Consider the following 18,328-nt stretch of genomic DNA (forward strand, 5'->3'; position numbering starts at 1 on the left):
AAAGTTCGATCCAGTGTCGTCTGAATGTTCTCTGCTGAGACTTCAATATGGACATGGGTGTGTATTAAAAACTGATGCCAGCTTTCCTTGTTTTTTTTGTGTTGTTGTTGTTGTGTTTTGTGTCTTTAATCTTTTCAAAGTGAACCAATAAAGGAAACACGTTTTAAATATGGAGAAATCCGCTGACAGTTTGCACTGCTCTTTCATAGCGATGTATTTTACAGATTGGCAGAAGAAGAGTGAGATGTTAGAAACATTCTTGCTGTCATGTCTAAATAAACAATCTAGTTATTAAACTAAGAACATCAGTTTCTCTGTCTGAAAATGTTTAGTGCTCATATGATCTAATAATTCTCCTCCACTGACGGATTTTCCTCACTGTACTGCATTCCCCACTGACATGAAATTTGTGTACACAAACTCAGACCTGGCATGGGATTTGAGCATACCTGACGCCCACATTCAGATTGATAAATGCTGAAAAGATGAGTGCTGCTGCTTACACAAAGTCAAACCGTGAATAAAGAGATGTCTCATCATACCAAACACACTGCTTGATTGACAATTGGGCTTTGGGAGGCACAGTTTAGAAACAATGCAGCAAGATGCTAATCAGGAATAGCACATGGGATGTGTTGCACACAGTAATACACTGTGTGAAAACAGTTTCATGATCTAAACCACTGACAGGATGAGTATTTAAACTATCAGTACTTTGAAAAAAATGCACAACAGAAACAATTTTTCATTCCAATTTTACACATGAAAAAATGGATCCAATAGATGTTTTGTGGTTTAAAACATTTAGGCAGCTTATTGATGGGCTCATGTATCCCATACATCCTAAAAGCTTTAAAAAAAAAAAAAAAAAAAGCTGTCCTTCTGATCTAGGAAAAAATTTCAGTATGCAGTGGGCCAGTCTACCTCACATTCTGTTTCCCACAAAGCACACAGCTAATGCTCTTCACCTAAACAGATGGAACCCAGGTTTAGGTACCCAGTGGATCGAGTCAGGAGTACAACTACAATACAGCAACATAATGTCAGACCAACGCGAGATAAAAGTGAAGTGATGTGAAAGAAACACCAGTAAATCGTTCACTTTTTGTCATAAAAGAGGTGTTTGCTCCTACAAAATTCATTTAAGTCCACAGGAACCACTTGTTGACTCTTTAAAACCAAACGTGGATTATATCAACGCTGTTTTCCCACCAGCAGAAAAAATAAAATTCAATCTGTTCCAGATGTATTTTTGATAAACGATATAACTTTCAGAGTAACATTAGAAATCAAATAATGTTATATACTCCTGTGCCTTCCCACATTTTTGATTCATAAAAACAGGACCCTGAAATCTCTCCCTAAAATTGTAGTTTTTCTTAATGTAGCATACTACAAAACAGACCCTACAGAACAGTCATACAGACTACAGACTACATTTAAGGCGGTACAGACTACCTACCAAATTTGCATGTAGTAGATGGTTTGGAAAACATACAAAAACCCAGTAAACACGAAGGGACCCAACAGGATGTGATGTTGTTAGAAGTCAGTCAAAAATGAATTATCAAAAGGTCAAAGGGAGCCTCGACACTGTCACTGAGCCGTCTGTGTTCCCACCACATTTGTTCTGGTTCCTGCCGAGACAGACACCTGCTGGTCTTTGAAGGAGCTTGGGGGAAACTCCAAAAAGGGAAATAGTAAAAAAGCATAAGCGTGATCATATGTGGTGGACAAAAGGAAGGTCAGTTTAATGATTTCAAATATTAACATTTCAAATTCAATAAAATATGAATTCTCTTTATGTTTTAATGTCTTATTTAAAACAGGAAGTTACTTTACATGTTTTTATTTTTTATTTTTGTTTATTTATTTATTTATTTATTTATTTTTTGCCAAAAAGACTGCAGGTTGTTAAGACACCCTAAAATACCTGTAGTTTAAAATTTGGTAAAGACAGTTACTATGAGGGGTTTCTTATGACGGCATGAAATTTGAACACTGTGTGAGGGGTATTCAAGCATTGTTATTTTAAGGTAACAGTACAAGAAAGGAAGATGACTTGTTTTCAAAGCAAATCACAGCCACATGACTGTCTTTAGAAAATGTTCACAAAACATTTTCTGTCATTAGACCCATGGATTTGTGGTCCTGCTGCAAGTCCCACTTTGTTTAAAGATTACAATGCAGCACAGCTTTCTTCCAGAGAAACTTAATCACTTTGGCGTTTCTAATCACCTTACAGGGAGTCTTTTGACAGCAACCTCAGAAACATACAAACAGCTGTTCAGTCATGCTATACATACTGAAATCATACCACCAGAATAAGCTTGAAGCTATCATTTGATGACACTGAAACAGTTTTTCATGCTTTTATTGCCCCTTTTAACCATAATTAATAAACCATAAAGAGTGCATCTCTTTCTACAAGAATTAATAATGAGTCTTTATGCATGCACCTCGCTGCCTGAGCCTGGAGTACATATCCTAACTTTCTGTCCCCTCACCACCCCATGCACAGGCCTTGGTTCCTAAGATAGGAACTTGTTAGGCAAAGCAATGCATGTTGAGCCAAAAATTAACTAACAGTAAATTCAAAAGAGCACAAAAGTGTTTCATAACAACAAAAGCAACAACAATAAAATGCTTCAGCATTTGGTGCATCACATGGTGTCTTCCCAAACACTGTGTGGAAATTTATTTTCACAATAAAAAAGGAATATCATCACAGCATGGTGCACACAAAGTACTAGTCCTGGAGTAATAGTTATAAAAACTAATGACAGAAGACAGTATTTTTGGTGTATTTTTTTTTTCTCCAAAGCTAAAAATAATCTATATATGTCTACTTATTATGGTGGTTGGCTGTGTTCACATCATGTAGGCTGTGGTTTCTGCTTTATTCTTGCTTCTCTTGTACCCCTCTGAGCGTGTGAAGCTCACTGAATCATAAAACTCCTTCCCTTGTCAGTTCATAGACTCTGAGCCCCTACGAGAGCGCATTACAAGGCCTGTGCTTCCATCTGAACCCTGGCTCTGATTACAGAAAAGAGCAGGTGTGAATTAAACGGGTGCAACAGGATAGCTTCCTGTGAATAAATGCATTTTGATTATGAGCAAACATTGCCCTCCTTTGGCCCTCATTATGCAAATTAGGAATTGTATTTTAGGGGAAGGGAAGGGATGGAGGGCGAGGGTGATTTGTTTGCAGGAGGATTTGGAGCAGCCTGGCAGTCATATGCTGTTGATTAACGGACTAATGGACAGGCAGCAGAGTGGGGTGAAGTAATTTCATACCAATCACTATTCATTACTTAATGAGAGATGATGACTCGGGGCACTCTCGAGCTCCAATGGCAGCAAAAGGCAAAGTTGATGAATTGTAATAAAAAAATCATATCATTATTTACCTCTTTAAATTCACCAGGGCGAAGGAACTCAATTAAGAGGCACACGGGAGAAATGATAGAGACGTTTTTTTCAGAGAGACAATCATTCATCATGACCTAATAGGATTTTTGTTTACAGCTCAGGCCATCAGAGCAGCCGCTCTCTTTACCTGTTGAAGCAAAGCATAATCAAATCAGATCCAGCATACAATATTTTCTGCCTTTGTGATGTTGTTCAGCTCCACGTTTACTCGGTAGATGAATGAACCAGAAAGAGTGAAACTAGTTTATCATGTCTCTTCATTAAATTGTACAGGATTTTGTTTAAATGGCACATGAGTGAAGCAGCTAGACTCTTGAAGCAGTGATGCAAGGTAACATTGATTTGGTGATGAATTAGTCTCAGCTTCATGACTTAATAAATGGTGAAAGGTTAAATTTCAGGTCACAAAATATTGTATTAATATAATGAGTACATTCTTTGTCATGCATTGGTCTTCTGAAAAATTAATGACTATGAAATTTGGAATGTGAGTAGCACTTTTAGTAACTTTTTGTTATCCAAGGAGGATTTTACTGCATGTGGATGGTGAAGAAAAAGCAAGTGAGACCAGTCCACCAGTAGCATTTCAAGAAAAAGAGTCATGCACTTGGAGTGACTCTACAACTAAAGTATAAAATTGTGAAATAAAATTTGAGAAGTACTGGTGGTGTACTGGACCCACCTAATACCTCCCCAGAGAGCCAAACCCACCCTGTGAGGGAACGAATCAAGTGGCCCAAGATGGGCGATACCAAGGAATGGTACCAACTAGACCAAGATCTCGACAAAGTGCTAGAAGCCACACAAGCAGGGACAGCTGAGCAGAAGGTCAATACTCTCACAACAATAACGTACAATCTGGCAAGGGAGCGTTTTGGAATGGAGGAAAAGAAGGTTAACATCAAGACTGCACACCAACCAAGCAGAAGAGAAAGGGAAATCCATCGTTTGAGGGGAGAAATCAAAACGCTCAAAAAGCGGTTTAAAAGAGCCTCAATCGATGAAAGGGAAGGCATCAAGGATCTGACAAGTCAACTCCGAGAACGTCTCTGCAGACTCCGAAGAGCAGAAAGCATTCGGAAAAGGAGGAAGGATAGGGAGAACAAAAGAGCTCAGTTCACCAAAGACCCCGATTCACCAGAACACTGCTGGGTGAAGCAAAATCTGGACGGCTAATCAGCCCCAGAGAAGATGTGGAGGCGTTCTTGAGGGAGACCCACAATGACACCTGTAAAAATCAGGCCCTGGATGCCCACCCTAACATTGACAGCATTGACGAACCTGGAAAAGAGCTCAACATCAGCGAACCATCCTGGAAGGAAGTCCAAGAGGTGGTGAAGAAAGCCAGAACAGGATCTGCCCCCGGTCCAAGCGGTATACCCTACAAGGTATATAAGCAATGCCCAATGCTCCTCAGGAGGCTGTGGAAGGTGTTCCAGAGGATCTGGAAGAAGGGCGTCATTCCATCATGCTGGAAAAAGGCAGAAGGCTGTTTTGTGCCAAAAGAAGATAACTCCTCAACCATAAACCAGTTTAGAACAATCTCACTATTAAGTGTAGAGGGAAAAATCTTCTTTTCTGCACTGGCCAAGAGGATGACCTCATATATGACAGAGAACGGATACATTGACACTGCTATCCAAAAAGGTGGGATCCCAGGCTTCTCGGGGTGTCTGGAACACACTGGAGTTCTCAGTCAGATGATCCGGGAGGCCAAAGTCAACAAAGGCAGCTTGACTGTTGTCTGGCTGGATTTGGCCAATGCCTTTGGATCAATCCCTCACGCCCTCATCCATGCAGCACTAGACCATTACCTCATCCCTCAGCACATCAAGGGAATGATCACCAGCTACTTTGGCGGAATCCAGCTACGATTCAAAACAGCCCAATTTACAACACAGTGGCAAGCCCTGGAAAAGGGAATCGTGACTGGCTGTACAATCTCCCCTATCCTCTTCATCATGGGTATGAACCTCCTAATAACAGCCGCCAGGAAGGAAGCTCGAGGCCCAAAAATGGAATCGGGCATCTGACAACCCCCAATAAGAGGTTACATGGACGACCTTACAGTGACGACCACAACCCATGTGGAGGCGAGGTGGGTGCTAACAGTTCTGGACCAAATGGCAACATGGGCCAGAATGAAGTTTAAGCCAAAGAAATCCAGAGCAATGGTGATCAGGAAAGGTAAACTGACCAACAGGGTCAAGCTGCAGGTGCAGGGAGAAGTGATTCCATCAATAGAGGACAATCCAATCAAGTGCCTTGGGAAGTGGTTCAATGATTCACTTACCGACAGGAACAGTGTCTCCAGTACAGAAAAGCAGACAGAGAAATGGCTGAGGAGGATTGAAAAATCAAGGCTCCCAGGGAAGTTTAAAGCATGGCTTTATCAGCATGGCTTGCTGCCAAGGCTCATGTGGCTGTTGACTGTCTATGAAGTCCCGATGACAAGCGTGGAAGGAGTGGAGAGGAAGATCAATAAGTACCTCTGAAAATGGCTAGGAATCCCGCCAAGCTTCTCATCAGTAGGCCTGTATATAAGATCAGGGCAGCTCCAACTTCCTCTGTCATCCGTGGTGGAGGAATTTAAGGTAGCCAAGTGCAGAGTCGTAATGACATACAGAGAGTCCCAGGACGAACAAGTCAGACATGCAGGCATCCCTACAAGATCTGGACGCAAGTGGACAGCTGACTCGTCTGTTGCACAGGCTGAAAGCATACTGAAGCTACGTGACATCATTGGAACGCCATGCACAGGAAGACAGGGTCTTAGAACTTCCCACATCCAGCAATGGGGGAAGGCAGGAACCAAGGACCGAAGAGCCATGATCCAGGAGGAAGTGCGAGGCCTGGAGGAGGAAGGTCGAAGGGCAAAAGCAGTGGAGTTAGCGTCCCAGGGAGCATGGACCAAATGGGACCTACCCAAGAGGAAGATCACATGGGGAGATCTATGGAGACTGGAACCTTTCCGCATCTTCTTCCTGCTAAGATCGGTATATGACACACTACCAACACCGACGAACTTGCACAAATGGGGCTTGAGGGAGGACCCATTGTGCAAGCTTTGCGGGGAGAGGGGAACCATGGCGCACATCCTGTCAGGGTGTAAAACAGCACTCGCCCAAGGAAGGTACAGGTGGCGCCACGACAAGGTGCTCACAACACTCACTAACACATTGGAGCAGGAGAGATGCAAGAAACGGCAACCACATGGGAAAAAAACACCATCTATCAAGTTTGTTCGGGAGGGACAAAAGCCACCACCCACAGTAACAACAAGAAGCAACCTGCTACAGATGGCCCAATCATGGGAAATGAAGGTAGACCTTGGGGGAAGACTGCAATTCCCCCAGGTTGTCCAGACAACCCTGAGGCCAGATGTGGTTTTGTGGTCAGGAGAGGCAAAGAAGATCATCCTCATAGAACTTACAGTCCCATGGGAAGAGGGTTGTGAGCAGGCGTTCGAGAGAAAGAGGACCAAATACCAGGATCTCCTGCATGACTGCAGGGGGAAAGGATGGCAGGCATGGCTGTTCCCAGTCGAGGTCGGCTGTAGAGGATTCCCTGACCAGTCAGCATGGAGGATGCTCACAGCCATTGGAATAACAGGGCGAGAGAGGAAGACAGCAGTTCGCAGGATGGGGGAGGCAGCAGAGAGAGCCTCTTGCTGGTTATGGAGCAGGAGAGAGGAGCTTAGCTGAAAGCCAGGAGGAGGAGATGGGCCGTGATTTGGCCACAACTGCCGGCCCGCCAATGGGAGGGTGTTGTGGTTCAGGGTCGAAACACCCCATGATCTTGGTTACCACCTGACAACATCAAGTCCCCCTGGCCAAGGCTACATTCACCAAAGTGAATGGAGGAGAAGCATCTTTGGATGTAATTATAATCTCGTGTGATTAAATGCATTCTGCAATTTAATCATGCCATGTGCAAGATCAGAGACCTCATTAAATATGTCTTAAGGTAAAGATTGGAAAAAAAAAAGAGTATAATTATCTGCCTATAGCGGTGCCTGCTCGTCCTTTCTTGGCAGTCGGAGAGGAGCCCGGCCCGCTCTCCAAGCCATCCCGACTTGACACACCTCCTGGGCTCGACAGAGACGGCGTGTGTCTTTTGTGATACTCGAGGGCAACAGAGGTGGGGCATTTGCCCCAAAATGCTTGGCAAGAGCAGGCGCTGTGGCTTAGTTGGTCAAAGCGCCTGTCTTGTAAACAGGAGATCCTGGGTTCAAATCCCAGCGATGCCTTGCTCTTTGCCAGCCACACCTTCACTATGTCAAAACTGGGGACTGGACCGTTTGTTGGGTAGCCCTCCATCGGAGGCTTGCAGAGGTCGTCGGGGGCGGCTTTAAGAAGAGGCCCCGTCTCTCCTGGGGAACCAGGTTTTCCTCAGCAAGGTCTATCAGGGGCTCTGCAGGGTCAGAGCCAGCGACAAAGCGCACACCGCAAGGCTTTTGCTTTTTACTGGTCGGTCGGAGGGACAACCCCGGGCCTGTGGATAAGTCGGACTCCCTTGGGGGGACCCAGCGAAGGCCTCAGAAGGTGTGGCTCGTAATGCGTCACGTGGCAGAGTTTTGAAAAAAAGAGCCCCGCAGTGTCTTGGCTTGGCCACCCAGGGGCCCAGCAGCCGTGCACGTCTCTGTGGCGCAATCGGCCAGCGCGCTCGGCTGTTAACCGAGAGGTTGGTGGTTCGAGCCCACCCAGGGACGAGCGGTATTTATCCCAGCGTGCTCAGTGCTGGAGGCTGGGCACCAGAGCCTTTTCCTCTCAAGAAAGAGTCTTGTGTCTTGAGAGTCGGCGGCCCGCCTGGCCCAACAGGACCTCGCAGTCATGTCCACTTTGTGTCTTGGCCCCTCTATCTGCACAGTGCCAGGGACAAAGTGGTGTGGCTCCTGTGTTGGCCAAGGCCTGCCAGCTCTGTGCTTTCCCTCTCTCGCTCTCCTGTGCAGTCCTGGGCTTGTTCAGGACTTTTGCTTTCCTTGTCTTTGACTCCACTGAGGAGGGAAAGAAAGATGTACACAAGCTGATCTGATTGGAGTCTCTAGTGTCAAGCGTGTCAGACATTGCTGGAGACCAGCAACTTGTGGCGCCGTGGCTTAGTTGGTCAAAGTGCCTGTCTAGTAAACAGGAGATCCTGGGTTCGAATCCCAGCGGTGCCTGCTCGTCCTTTCTTGACAGACGGAGAGGAGCCCGGCCCGCTCTCCAAGCCATCCCGACTTGACACGCCTCCTGGGCTCGACAGAGACGGCGTGTGTCTTTTGTGATACTCGAGGGCAACAGAGGTGGGGCATTTGCCCCAAAATGCTTGGCAAGAGCAGGCGCTGTGGCTTAGTTGGTCAAAGCGCCTGTCTTGTAAACAGGAGATCCTGGGTTCAAATCCCAGCGGTGCCTTGATCCGTGCTCTTTGCCAGCCACGCCTTCACTATGTCAAAACTGGGGACTGGACCGTTTGTTGGGTAGCCCTCCATCGGAGGCTTGCAGAGGTTGTCGGGGGTGGCTTTTAGAAGAGGCCCCGTCTCTTCTGGGGATCCAGGTTTTCCTCAGCGAGGTCTATCAGGGGCTCTGCAGGGTCAGGGCCAGCGACAAAGCGCACACCGCAAGGCTTTTGCTTTTTACGGGTCGGTCGGAGGGACAACCCGGGCCTGTGGATAAGTCGGACTCCCTTGGGGGGACCCAGCGAAGGCCTCAGAAGGTGTGGCTCGTAATGCGTCACGTGGCAGAGTTTTGAAAAAAAGAGCCCCGCAGTGTCTTGGCTTGGCCACCCAGGGGCCCAGCAGCCGTGCACGTCTCTGTGGCGCAATCGGCCAGCGCGCTCGGCTGTTAACCGAGAGGTTGGTGGTTCGAGCCCACCCAGGGACGAGCGGTATTTATCCCAGCGTGCTCAGTGCTGGAGGCTGGGCACCAGAGCCTTTTCCTCTCAAGAAAGAGTCTTGTGTCTTGAGAGTCGGCGGCCCGCCTGGCCCAACAGGACCTCGCAGTCATGTCCACTTTGTGTCTTGGCCCCTCTATCTGCACAGTGCCAGGGACAAAGTGGTGTGGCTCCTGTGTTGGCCAAGGCCTGCCAGCTCTGTGCTTTCCCTCTCTCGCTCTCCTGTGCAGTCCTGGGCTTGTTCAGGACTTTTGCTTTCCTTGTCTTTGACTCCACTGAGGAGGGAAAGAAAGATGTACACAAGCTGATCTGATTGGAGTCTCTAGTGTCAAGCGTGTCAGACATTGCTGGAGACCAGCAACTTGTGGCGCCGTGGCTTAGTTGGTCAAAGTGCCTGTCTAGTAAACAGGAGATCCTGGGTTCGAATCCCAGCGGTGCCTGCTCGTCCTTTCTTGACAGACGGAGAGGAGCCCGGCCCGCTCTCCAAGCCATCCCGACTTGACACGCCTCCTGGGCTCGACAGAGACGGCGTGTGTCTTTTGTGATACTCGAGGGCAACAGAGGTGGGGCATTTGCCCCAAAATGCTTGGCAAGAGCAGGCGCTGTGGCTTAGTTGGTCAAAGCGCCTGTCTTGTAAACAGGAGATCCTGGGTTCAAATCCCAGCGGTGCCTTGATCCGTGCTCTTTGCCAGCCACGCCTTCACTATGTCAAAACTGGGGACTGGACCGTTTGTTGGGTAGCCCTCCATCGGAGGCTTGCAGAGGTTGTCGGGGGTGGCTTTTAGAAGAGGCCCCGTCTCTTCTGGGGATCCAGGTTTTCCTCAGCGAGGTCTATCAGGGGCTCTGCAGGGTCAGGGCCAGCGACAAAGCGCACACCGCAAGGCTTTTGCTTTTTACGGGTCGGTCGGAGGGACAACCCGGGCCTGTGGATAAGTCGGACTCCCTTGGGGGGACCCAGCGAAGGCCTCAGAAGGTGTGGCTCGTAATGCGTCACGTGGCAGAGTTTTGAAAAAAAGAGCCCCGCAGTGTCTTGGCTTGGCCACCCAGGGGCCCAGCAGCCGTGCACGTCTCTGTGGCGCAATCGGCCAGCGCGCTCGGCTGTTAACCGAGAGGTTGGTGGTTCGAGCCCACCCAGGGACGAGCGGTATTTATCCCAGCGTGCTCAGTGCTGGAGGCTGGGCACCAGAGCCTTTTCCTCTCAAGAAAGAGTCTTGTGTCTTGAGAGTCGGCGGCCCGCCTGGCCCAACAGGACCTCGCAGTCATGTCCACTTTGTGTCTTGGCCCCTCTATCTGCACAGTGCCAGGGACAAAGTGGTGTGGCTCCTGTGTTGGCCAAGGCCTGCCAGCTCTGTGCTTTCCCTCTCTCGCTCTCCTGTGCAGTCCTGGGCTTGTTCAGGACTTTTGCTTTCCTTGTCTTTGACTCCACTGAGGAGGGAAAGAAAGATGTACACAAGCTGATCTGATTGGAGTCTCTAGTGTCAAGCGTGTCAGACATTGCTGGAGACCAGCAACTTGTGGCACCGTGGCTTAGTTGGTCAAAGTGCCTGTCTAGTAAACAGGAGATCCTGGGTTCGAATCCCAGCGGTGCCTGCTCGTCCTTTCTTGACAGACGGAGAGGAGCCCGGCCCGCTCTCCAAGCCATCCCGACTTGACACGCCTCCTGGGCTCGACAGAGACGGCGTGTGTCTTTTGTGATACTCGAGGGCAACAGAGGTGGGGCATTTGCCCCAAAATGCTTGGCAAGAGCAGGCGCTGTGGCTTAGTTGGTCAAAGCGCCTGTCTTGTAAACAGGAGATCCTGGGTTCAAATCCCAGCGGTGCCTTGATCCGTGCTCTTTGCCAGCCACGCCTTCACTATGTCAAAACTGGGGACTGGACCATTTGTTGGGTAGCCCTCCATCGGAGGCTTGCAGAGGTCGTCGGGGGCGGCTTTTAGAAGAGGCCCCGTCTCTTCTGGGGATCCAGGTTTTCCTCAGCGAGGTCTATCAGGGGCTCTGCAGGGTCAGGGCCAGCGAAAAAAGCGCACACGGCAAGGCTTTCGCTTTTTACGGGTCGGTCGGAGGGACAACCCGGGCCTGTGGATAAGTCGGACTCCCTTGGGGGGACCCAGCGAAGGCCTCAGAAGGTGTGGCTCGTAATGCGTCACGTGGCAGAGTTTTGAAAAAAAGAGCCCCGCAGTGTCTTGGCTTGGCCACCCAGGGGCCCAGCAGCCGTGCACGTCTCTGTGGCGCAATCGGCCAGCGCGCTCGGCTGTTAACCGAGAGGTTGGTGGTTCGAGCCCACCCAGGGACGAGCGGTATTTATCCCAGCGTGCTCAGTGCTGGAGGCTGGGCACCAGAGCCTTTTCCTCTCAAGAAAGAGTCTTGTGTCTTGAGAGTCGGCGGCCCGCCTGGCCCAACAGGACCTCGCAGTCATGTCCACTTTGTGTCTTGGCCCCTCTATCTGCACAGTGCCAGGGACAGAGTGGTGTGGCTCCTGTGTTGGCCAAGGCCTGCCAGCTCTGTGCTTTCCCTCTCTCGCTCTCCTGTGCAGTCCTGGGCTTGTTCAGGACTTTTGCTTTCCTTGTCTTTGACTCCACTGAGGAGGGAAAGAAAGATGTACACAAGCTGATCTGATTGGAGTCTCTAGTGTCAAGCGTGTCAGACATTGCTGGAGACCAGCAACTTGTGGCGCCGTGGCTTAGTTGGTCAAAGTGCCTGTCTAGTAAACAGGAGATCCTGGGTTCGAATCCCAGCGGTGCCTGCTCGTCCTTTCTTGACAGACGGAGAGGAGCCCGGCCCGCTCTCCAAGCCATCCCGACTTGACACGCCTCCTGGGCTCGACAGAGACGGCGTGTGTCTTTTGTGATACTCGAGGGCAACAGAGGTGGGGCATTTGCCCCAAAATGCTTGGCAAGAGCAGGCGCTGTGGCTTAGTTGGTCAAAGCGCCTGTCTTGTAAACAGGAGATCCTGGGTTCAAATCCCAGCGGTGCCTTGATCCGTGCTCTTTGCCAGCCACGCCTTCACTATGTCAAAACTGGGGACTGGACCGTTTGTTGGGTAGCCCTCCATCGGAGGCTTGCAGAGGTCGTCGGGGGCGGCTTTTAGAAGAGGCCCCGTCTCTTCTGGGGATCCAGGTTTTCCTCAGCGAGGTCTATCAGGGGCTCTGCAGGGTCAGGGCCAGCGAAAAAAGCGCACACGGCAAGGCTTTTGCTTTTTACGGGTCGGTCGGAGGGACAACCCGGGCCTGTGGATAAGTCGGACTCCCTTGGGGGGACCCAGCGAAGGCCTCAGAAGGTGTGGCTCGTAATGCGTCACGTGGCAGAGTTTTGAAAAAAAGAGCCCCGCAGTGTCTTGGCTTGGCCACCCAGGGGCCCAGCAGCCGTGCACGTCTCTGTGGCGCAATCGGCCAGCGCGCTGTCAGGTTCAAATCGACATCCATTCAAAAAGAGAACTCGAGTCAAGAAAATAAGTTTTCCAATGGTTTTACTTGCAAGGAGTACAGGCCATACAACAAACACAGAGTGTGAAGCACAACACTGCACTTTGGAGCATGACGCTGCACTGAAGAATACAGAGACAGACAGCGCTTATAAAGAGACACATTTTGATTACAAGTGTATGTGTGTGTGTGAATGTGTGTGTGTGTGTGTGAATCATATCTCTTCCCCCCCCTTACTGCCGGGAACAGAAAGTACAAATATGGAAAGATGGGTTTTGCATACCGAAACTCAACAGTTTAAAAACAGGATGGGAGTGCAAGTGATAGCGAGTTACAGAATTAAAAAGGTCATCTCGTACTGTCCTTGGCACAAAGCTGGAGAAATGAAAAAGGCCAAGCATGATTAAAGATATACAACTTTCACATTTCCCTCCTGTTTTTCATTTTGACAGCATTTCATCAGTTATGTGTTTCTTGTCACAACACTTTCAACACATACATCATTAAGCTTTGTCAATTAATAAACAGGGGGTCACAATTTCTTTCTTCTTTGGGTAATGGTTGATAAGCATGAGTCTGGAGAAGGAGCTGGTTCTGCACGAAAGTTGCACCAACCACTTTAATCATCATGGAATGCAAAAAGGGAAAATACATGATGTGAACAGACGGAACAAAACCAAGACAACAAGTACAGGTGTTAAACATTTGAGCAGAACCTGCCACCAGTTACCACTCGTAATCCAGGAAAAGGGGGTCCCATGGGCTAGTAGCTCCGTGAGTGTGTCCTTTGACATACGTTTGTAAGGCGGTCAAGTTCTGGAGTGCTTGGTGAATAATTCCTCCATCGCCAGTCTCATCTGGAATGTAAGTGCAACAGGTGTCACCTATGATGGCACAAACGCCACCGTTGGCAGCTGTGACAAGGTCCAAAGCCAGGCGATTTCTTTTGACATTCCACGTGTGATGGCCATGGTGTAGTTGATCAATCTCATGATGGCGAACCTGTTCACCTCGATCTCATTCAACGCTGCTCCCACTCCTACCCAGGGAACTAATTGGAGACCGAACTTCTCCAGGTGGGACCAGATACGTTCTTCTTTTGGGATCTCTGAAATGTCTGGAACTGAGCGATGGTGTCTTCTGTTATTTGAGGAAAGGTGTTGATGAGTGGAGGTCATGATGAAGGTGTAAACACTACACCAGGCAGGGGTAAGGATTAATTACCCGGCGGCCAGGCCATTAGGTCCTTCAGTCCAGAGCAGTTGCTGCCTGTTATGGGACTGCGGTTGGTGGAGTTCAGTGGTGTGCTGAAGTCAGCATTGGATGCTTTCTTCCCAAACCCAGGATGCGTCGACAGTCCTATCAGGCACAAAGCTTTACCCAAATTGAGGACATAGGGCCAAATACCAGGTGTGTGTGCTGATTGGGGCAAATGAGTGCACACATAACAATTTGTAAGATTTCTCATCTGAGCGGTGTAGTTGGCATACTTCCACCAGGTGTTAGCAGCGTATGTGTGGGGTATGGGGTCACCGCGACCTTTTCTCTCGACCTTGGAGTCTTGTAGCAACCAACACGTAGCTCCTCCTAAAATCAAAATCAGACACACAGCCACAGCACAGCAGCCTTCTGCGCACCAACGGAAGCCGCGCCTCCGCGGTCTGTCCTCGGTCAACAGAGGCATTGCTGTTCCACTACAGAGCCACCAGAGGGCCTCCGCTAATCAGGTAGGGATCTGTTGGTTTCTTCACAGCCGTTGAGACGAATCACCACTAAAAGGTGAAACCCCTTTGTAGGCTGACTTCCCCACTACCTGTCTGGAGGCTCCAGCACTCTCTGTAGTTTACAGTGGCTGAGGTGTATCCAACTGGGTCTCTGCGATCTTTACAGCCGTGGGCGTGGTCAGCAGGACCTGGAACGGGCCTTCCCACCGTGGACTGGACCAAGTTTTCCTTTTTATGACTTTAATGAACACCCAGTCGCCCGGAGACACCTTCATTGGTTCCTGTGAAGAGACAGAATCAGATGGCAGTAAATTTGCTTTGGACACTGCTTTGCTTTCAAGCATCTTTCTCATGTAGTCTGCTAGCGTTTCTTCTTCCTCTGATTTGTCTAAATCTTCAGAGAATACAGGTAATCTATAAGGTCTTCCATACAGGATCTCAAAAAGGCTAAGGCCACTTTCTCCTGGCATAATCCTCATATACAGTTTAACCAGGTCAAGGCATTCTGGCCAGGGTCGTCCTGTTTCTTCCATACACTTCTTTAGTCTGCCTTTTACTGTTCCATTCGTTCTCTCTACCAACCCTGCACTTTGTGGGTGGTAGGCACAATGATGTTTCAGATTTATTTGCAAGTTTTCAGTCAACTTATTTACAATGTTATTTACAATGTTATTTACAATGTTATTTACAAAATGAGAGCCATTATCGCTGTAAATGGTCTCTGGCATGCCATAGTTGGGTACTATGGTCTTACATATGGCTTTTGCCACTGTCACTGCATCTGCTGTTTTTGCTGGGACAATCTCAACCCATTTTGAGAATGCGTCTACAAGTACTAGACAATACTTATAAGTACCACTTTTGTTCAGTTCTATGAAATCCATGTGCAACGTTTGAAAAGGATATTCTGGTCTGGGAAATTTCCCTCGTTTGGGTCTGATATTTCCTTGTGGGTTATGTCTGACACACGTTTCGCATGCTTTGCAAAAAATTTTTTGAAAAGGAATTAAATCCTAATGTATAAAAATGTTGGTTTATTACTGATACCATCCCTCCTGTTGAGACATGGCAAGGCCCATGGCTCAAAATAGCTGCTGCTTTGTACAGTAATTTTGGTAAAATGGATTTTCCATTAATCACGTATAGGTCACCTTGAACCGTGCATGCTTCTTTTTCTGTTTTAGGAGCACTGTTCTGCATGTTTTGGAGAATTGTATGGTCAATTGGTTTAGTTTCAGTGATAACATAAATGTCAGATGTTCCATATGTGCCTTGTGCAGCTGCTTTAGCTGCTGTATCAGCATCTCTGTTTAGCAAAGAAAATTATTGTGGAGAAGACATACTGGCTGTCTGTGAAAAGATTAACCTCTTTTCCTTCGGCCAGGATGCATGCTCGGGTCAGAGCAATAAGTTCTGCTGCTTGGGCTGAGTGCTTTGGGCTTATTTGTTTAGCCTCGATGATATGACCATCTTGGTCCACTACAGCATAGCCTGACAGTGTTTTTCCTTGTTCATTTTTAGAGCACGAGCCATCAACATACCAAGACAGAGAGTTAGGTAAGGGCGTATCTAGGAGGTCTGGTCTTGGCAGTTGGAGCTGCTCAGTGTCATCTACACAACTGTGTGGAGCTCCGTCCTCTTCTGTAGGTAACAGTGTAGCAGGGTTGAGAACAGTACAGCGTTTAATGGTAATGTGAGGTTGTGATAAGAGAAGTGCAGTGTATGACAGTTGTCTAGCAGGCGACAGAAAGTTCATCTTAGTTTGTAAAAGCAAGACATCCACTGCATGTGGAACTAGCAGAGTTAGAGAATGAAATAACACAATATCTGCTGTCATTTGTACTGCCATAGCTGCTGCACACACTGCTTGTACACATGGTGGTAAAGAGGCTGCAACAGGGTACAATCTTTTTGAAAAGAACCCTAGAGGTTTGTTTTTCATCCCGTGCTGCTGAAGTAATGCTGACGTCATAAAACCATTTTTGCAGTCCACTGTCTGGGTAAAGGGTTTGGAATAGTCTGGTAATGACAGCACAGTACTGGATGCAAGTTCTTGTTTTAGCTTATCAAACTGATCACTAGCCTCTCGCGTCCGTATCACTTTGTCTGACATAGCCAAAGGCTGGCCATGTATGAGTTGCAAAAGAAGGTCAGTTTTCTCTGCATAGTGGGGAATCAAACCTCTGCAATAATTGCATTATCCCAGAAAAGCCATCATTTGTTTCTTTGTCTGTGGCTTGGGAATGTCAACAATAGCCTGTTTGCGGGACGACTGAACTCTTCTCCCTTCTGCGGACACAGAATGACCCAAATAATCTACCTGTTTTTTCACCCATTGTAGCTTCTGCTTTTTAACTTTGTTTCCTGTTTTGCTGAGATGTAACAGCAGAGCGAGAGAGTCAGTCCTGCATTTGTCTTCTGTTTCAGATGCAACTAATAAATCATCAACGTAAGTGAGGATCTGACTCCCACAGGGAGTTTGGAATGTGGACAAACATGCAATTATAGCTTGTGTGAAAATGGTGGGGCTGTCTGCGAAAATTTTATTATTATTATTATTATTTTTTTTTTTTATATGATTTCCTATTTAATCCTTCCCCAGGCTACCCCAGGGGGTCTGGAATGCTTTTCCTGCTTTCCTGTCCATTTAACCTGTATATATCCATCAGGTCTAAAAAGCTTTCTATCCATCTTTCTAGATCCTTTCTAACGTCAGGCAACGCTACACAAACTTTCTTAACTTTACTGGGTTGCCATGGCCTAAATACATATCTGTACCTTGGCTCATCTCCTTCTTTTACGCCCCGTTTGTTCTTCACTATCTTTTTGCTAACGTAACTCCTTGTCCTCTTTTACTCTGCTTCTGTTCCTGTATTGCCCTTCGTCTTTTCTCTGCCTCATCATGCCACACCCTGGCTGCAGCCAACTCTACCTCCTTTTTTGTTCTCGACTTCCCTGTCTTCATGGCTACACTCACTTCTAACATTCTGACAATTTTCCCTGTCTCTTCTATTTTCAACCTTCCTGAAACATCATATTTCTTTTTCCATCTTCCCATTTGTCTTATTCCTTATTTGTTTACTATTCATTATTTACTTATTATTGTTATTTTTATTTATTTATTTATTCATTCATTTATTTATTATTTATTTATTCATTATTTATTTATTTATTTATTTCGTCCGGACATCTCTTTTCTAATAGCATAATGCATATATTTTTCATCTCCTTGTGCCTCCGGGCCCTTGGAGGACTTACCACAACTATAACAATTTCCCATTATGACAACGTTGTTTCCCTTAATCCAGAGGTTTCATGAACTACTTCAACAGACTACTGGTTTGCGTTAACACAGTTAGGTTTCCACCAGTACTGCTGCTTCATTCAAGAAACGTAGCATTCATTTCTCAACTCTCATACACACATTCATACAGCAAACTTTTCTCAAAAGTTTCTTCTGCAGGTATCACAATTTCAAACAGTCTCTTTCAAGGACTATTTTAACACTAGACTCTTCAAGGACTAGGTTCTTGGTGAACTCTACAAGGATCACCGTATGCACTTTAACTCTAGACTCTTCAAGGACTAGGTTCTTGGTGATCTTCTACAAGCATCACCGTATCCACATGAGTATCATACTCACATCATATAGTGGTTATTTTGTTGACTCGGTTCGTCCTCCTCGGATCCCGTCAATCCAGTCCTGGCGTGTGGAGAAAACACCTATTTGCCGGCCTGGCGAAGAATGTCACCTCCCAGGACTTTCTTTCAGCACTGTCCTATGCAGGCTGGCCGTCGACGGGCTTCGGCTGGTCTTCCCCCCACGTCAGAAAATGAATCTATTGGGATCCGGGTCACGGCACCAGAGTAAATGTCAGGTT

At 47.4% G+C, this 18,328-nt stretch overlaps 13 non-coding genes across 13 annotated transcripts; all 13 read left to right on the forward strand.

Moving 5' to 3' along the window:
• The first annotated feature begins 7,607 nt into the window (after nucleotides 1–7,607).
• On the forward strand, nucleotides 7,608–7,681 carry trnat-ugu (transfer RNA threonine (anticodon UGU)). Its single transcript has one exon. It is a non-coding gene; the product is annotated as a tRNA-Thr (tRNA).
• A 388-nt stretch (nucleotides 7,682–8,069) lies between these two features.
• trnan-guu (transfer RNA asparagine (anticodon GUU)) lies at nucleotides 8,070–8,143 on the forward strand. The gene has a single exon. It is a non-coding gene; the product is annotated as a tRNA-Asn (tRNA).
• Nucleotides 8,144–8,519: 376 nt separating this feature from the next.
• Nucleotides 8,520–8,593, forward strand: trnat-agu (transfer RNA threonine (anticodon AGU)). The gene has a single exon. It is a non-coding gene; the product is annotated as a tRNA-Thr (tRNA).
• Nucleotides 8,594–8,751: 158 nt separating this feature from the next.
• Nucleotides 8,752–8,825, forward strand: trnat-ugu (transfer RNA threonine (anticodon UGU)). Its single transcript has one exon. It is a non-coding gene; the product is annotated as a tRNA-Thr (tRNA).
• A 394-nt stretch (nucleotides 8,826–9,219) lies between these two features.
• trnan-guu (transfer RNA asparagine (anticodon GUU)) lies at nucleotides 9,220–9,293 on the forward strand. Its single transcript has one exon. It is a non-coding gene; the product is annotated as a tRNA-Asn (tRNA).
• A 376-nt stretch (nucleotides 9,294–9,669) lies between these two features.
• Nucleotides 9,670–9,743, forward strand: trnat-agu (transfer RNA threonine (anticodon AGU)). Its single transcript has one exon. It is a non-coding gene; the product is annotated as a tRNA-Thr (tRNA).
• A 158-nt stretch (nucleotides 9,744–9,901) lies between these two features.
• trnat-ugu (transfer RNA threonine (anticodon UGU)) lies at nucleotides 9,902–9,975 on the forward strand. The gene has a single exon. It is a non-coding gene; the product is annotated as a tRNA-Thr (tRNA).
• Nucleotides 9,976–10,369: 394 nt separating this feature from the next.
• On the forward strand, nucleotides 10,370–10,443 carry trnan-guu (transfer RNA asparagine (anticodon GUU)). Its single transcript has one exon. It is a non-coding gene; the product is annotated as a tRNA-Asn (tRNA).
• A 376-nt stretch (nucleotides 10,444–10,819) lies between these two features.
• Nucleotides 10,820–10,893, forward strand: trnat-agu (transfer RNA threonine (anticodon AGU)). Its single transcript has one exon. It is a non-coding gene; the product is annotated as a tRNA-Thr (tRNA).
• Nucleotides 10,894–11,051: 158 nt separating this feature from the next.
• On the forward strand, nucleotides 11,052–11,125 carry trnat-ugu (transfer RNA threonine (anticodon UGU)). Its single transcript has one exon. It is a non-coding gene; the product is annotated as a tRNA-Thr (tRNA).
• Nucleotides 11,126–11,520: 395 nt separating this feature from the next.
• trnan-guu (transfer RNA asparagine (anticodon GUU)) lies at nucleotides 11,521–11,594 on the forward strand. Its single transcript has one exon. It is a non-coding gene; the product is annotated as a tRNA-Asn (tRNA).
• A 376-nt stretch (nucleotides 11,595–11,970) lies between these two features.
• trnat-agu (transfer RNA threonine (anticodon AGU)) lies at nucleotides 11,971–12,044 on the forward strand. Its single transcript has one exon. It is a non-coding gene; the product is annotated as a tRNA-Thr (tRNA).
• A 158-nt stretch (nucleotides 12,045–12,202) lies between these two features.
• On the forward strand, nucleotides 12,203–12,276 carry trnat-ugu (transfer RNA threonine (anticodon UGU)). The gene has a single exon. It is a non-coding gene; the product is annotated as a tRNA-Thr (tRNA).
• Nucleotides 12,277–18,328: the final 6,052 nt, after the last annotated feature.

The sequence above is a fragment of the Halichoeres trimaculatus genome, unplaced genomic scaffold (genome assembly GCF_033239565.1).
Source record: "Halichoeres trimaculatus isolate MK-OKI-2021-1 unplaced genomic scaffold, fHalTri1.1 fHalTri1_scaffold_14, whole genome shotgun sequence".
NCBI classification, from domain to species: Eukaryota; Metazoa; Chordata; class Actinopteri; order Labriformes; family Labridae; genus Halichoeres; species Halichoeres trimaculatus.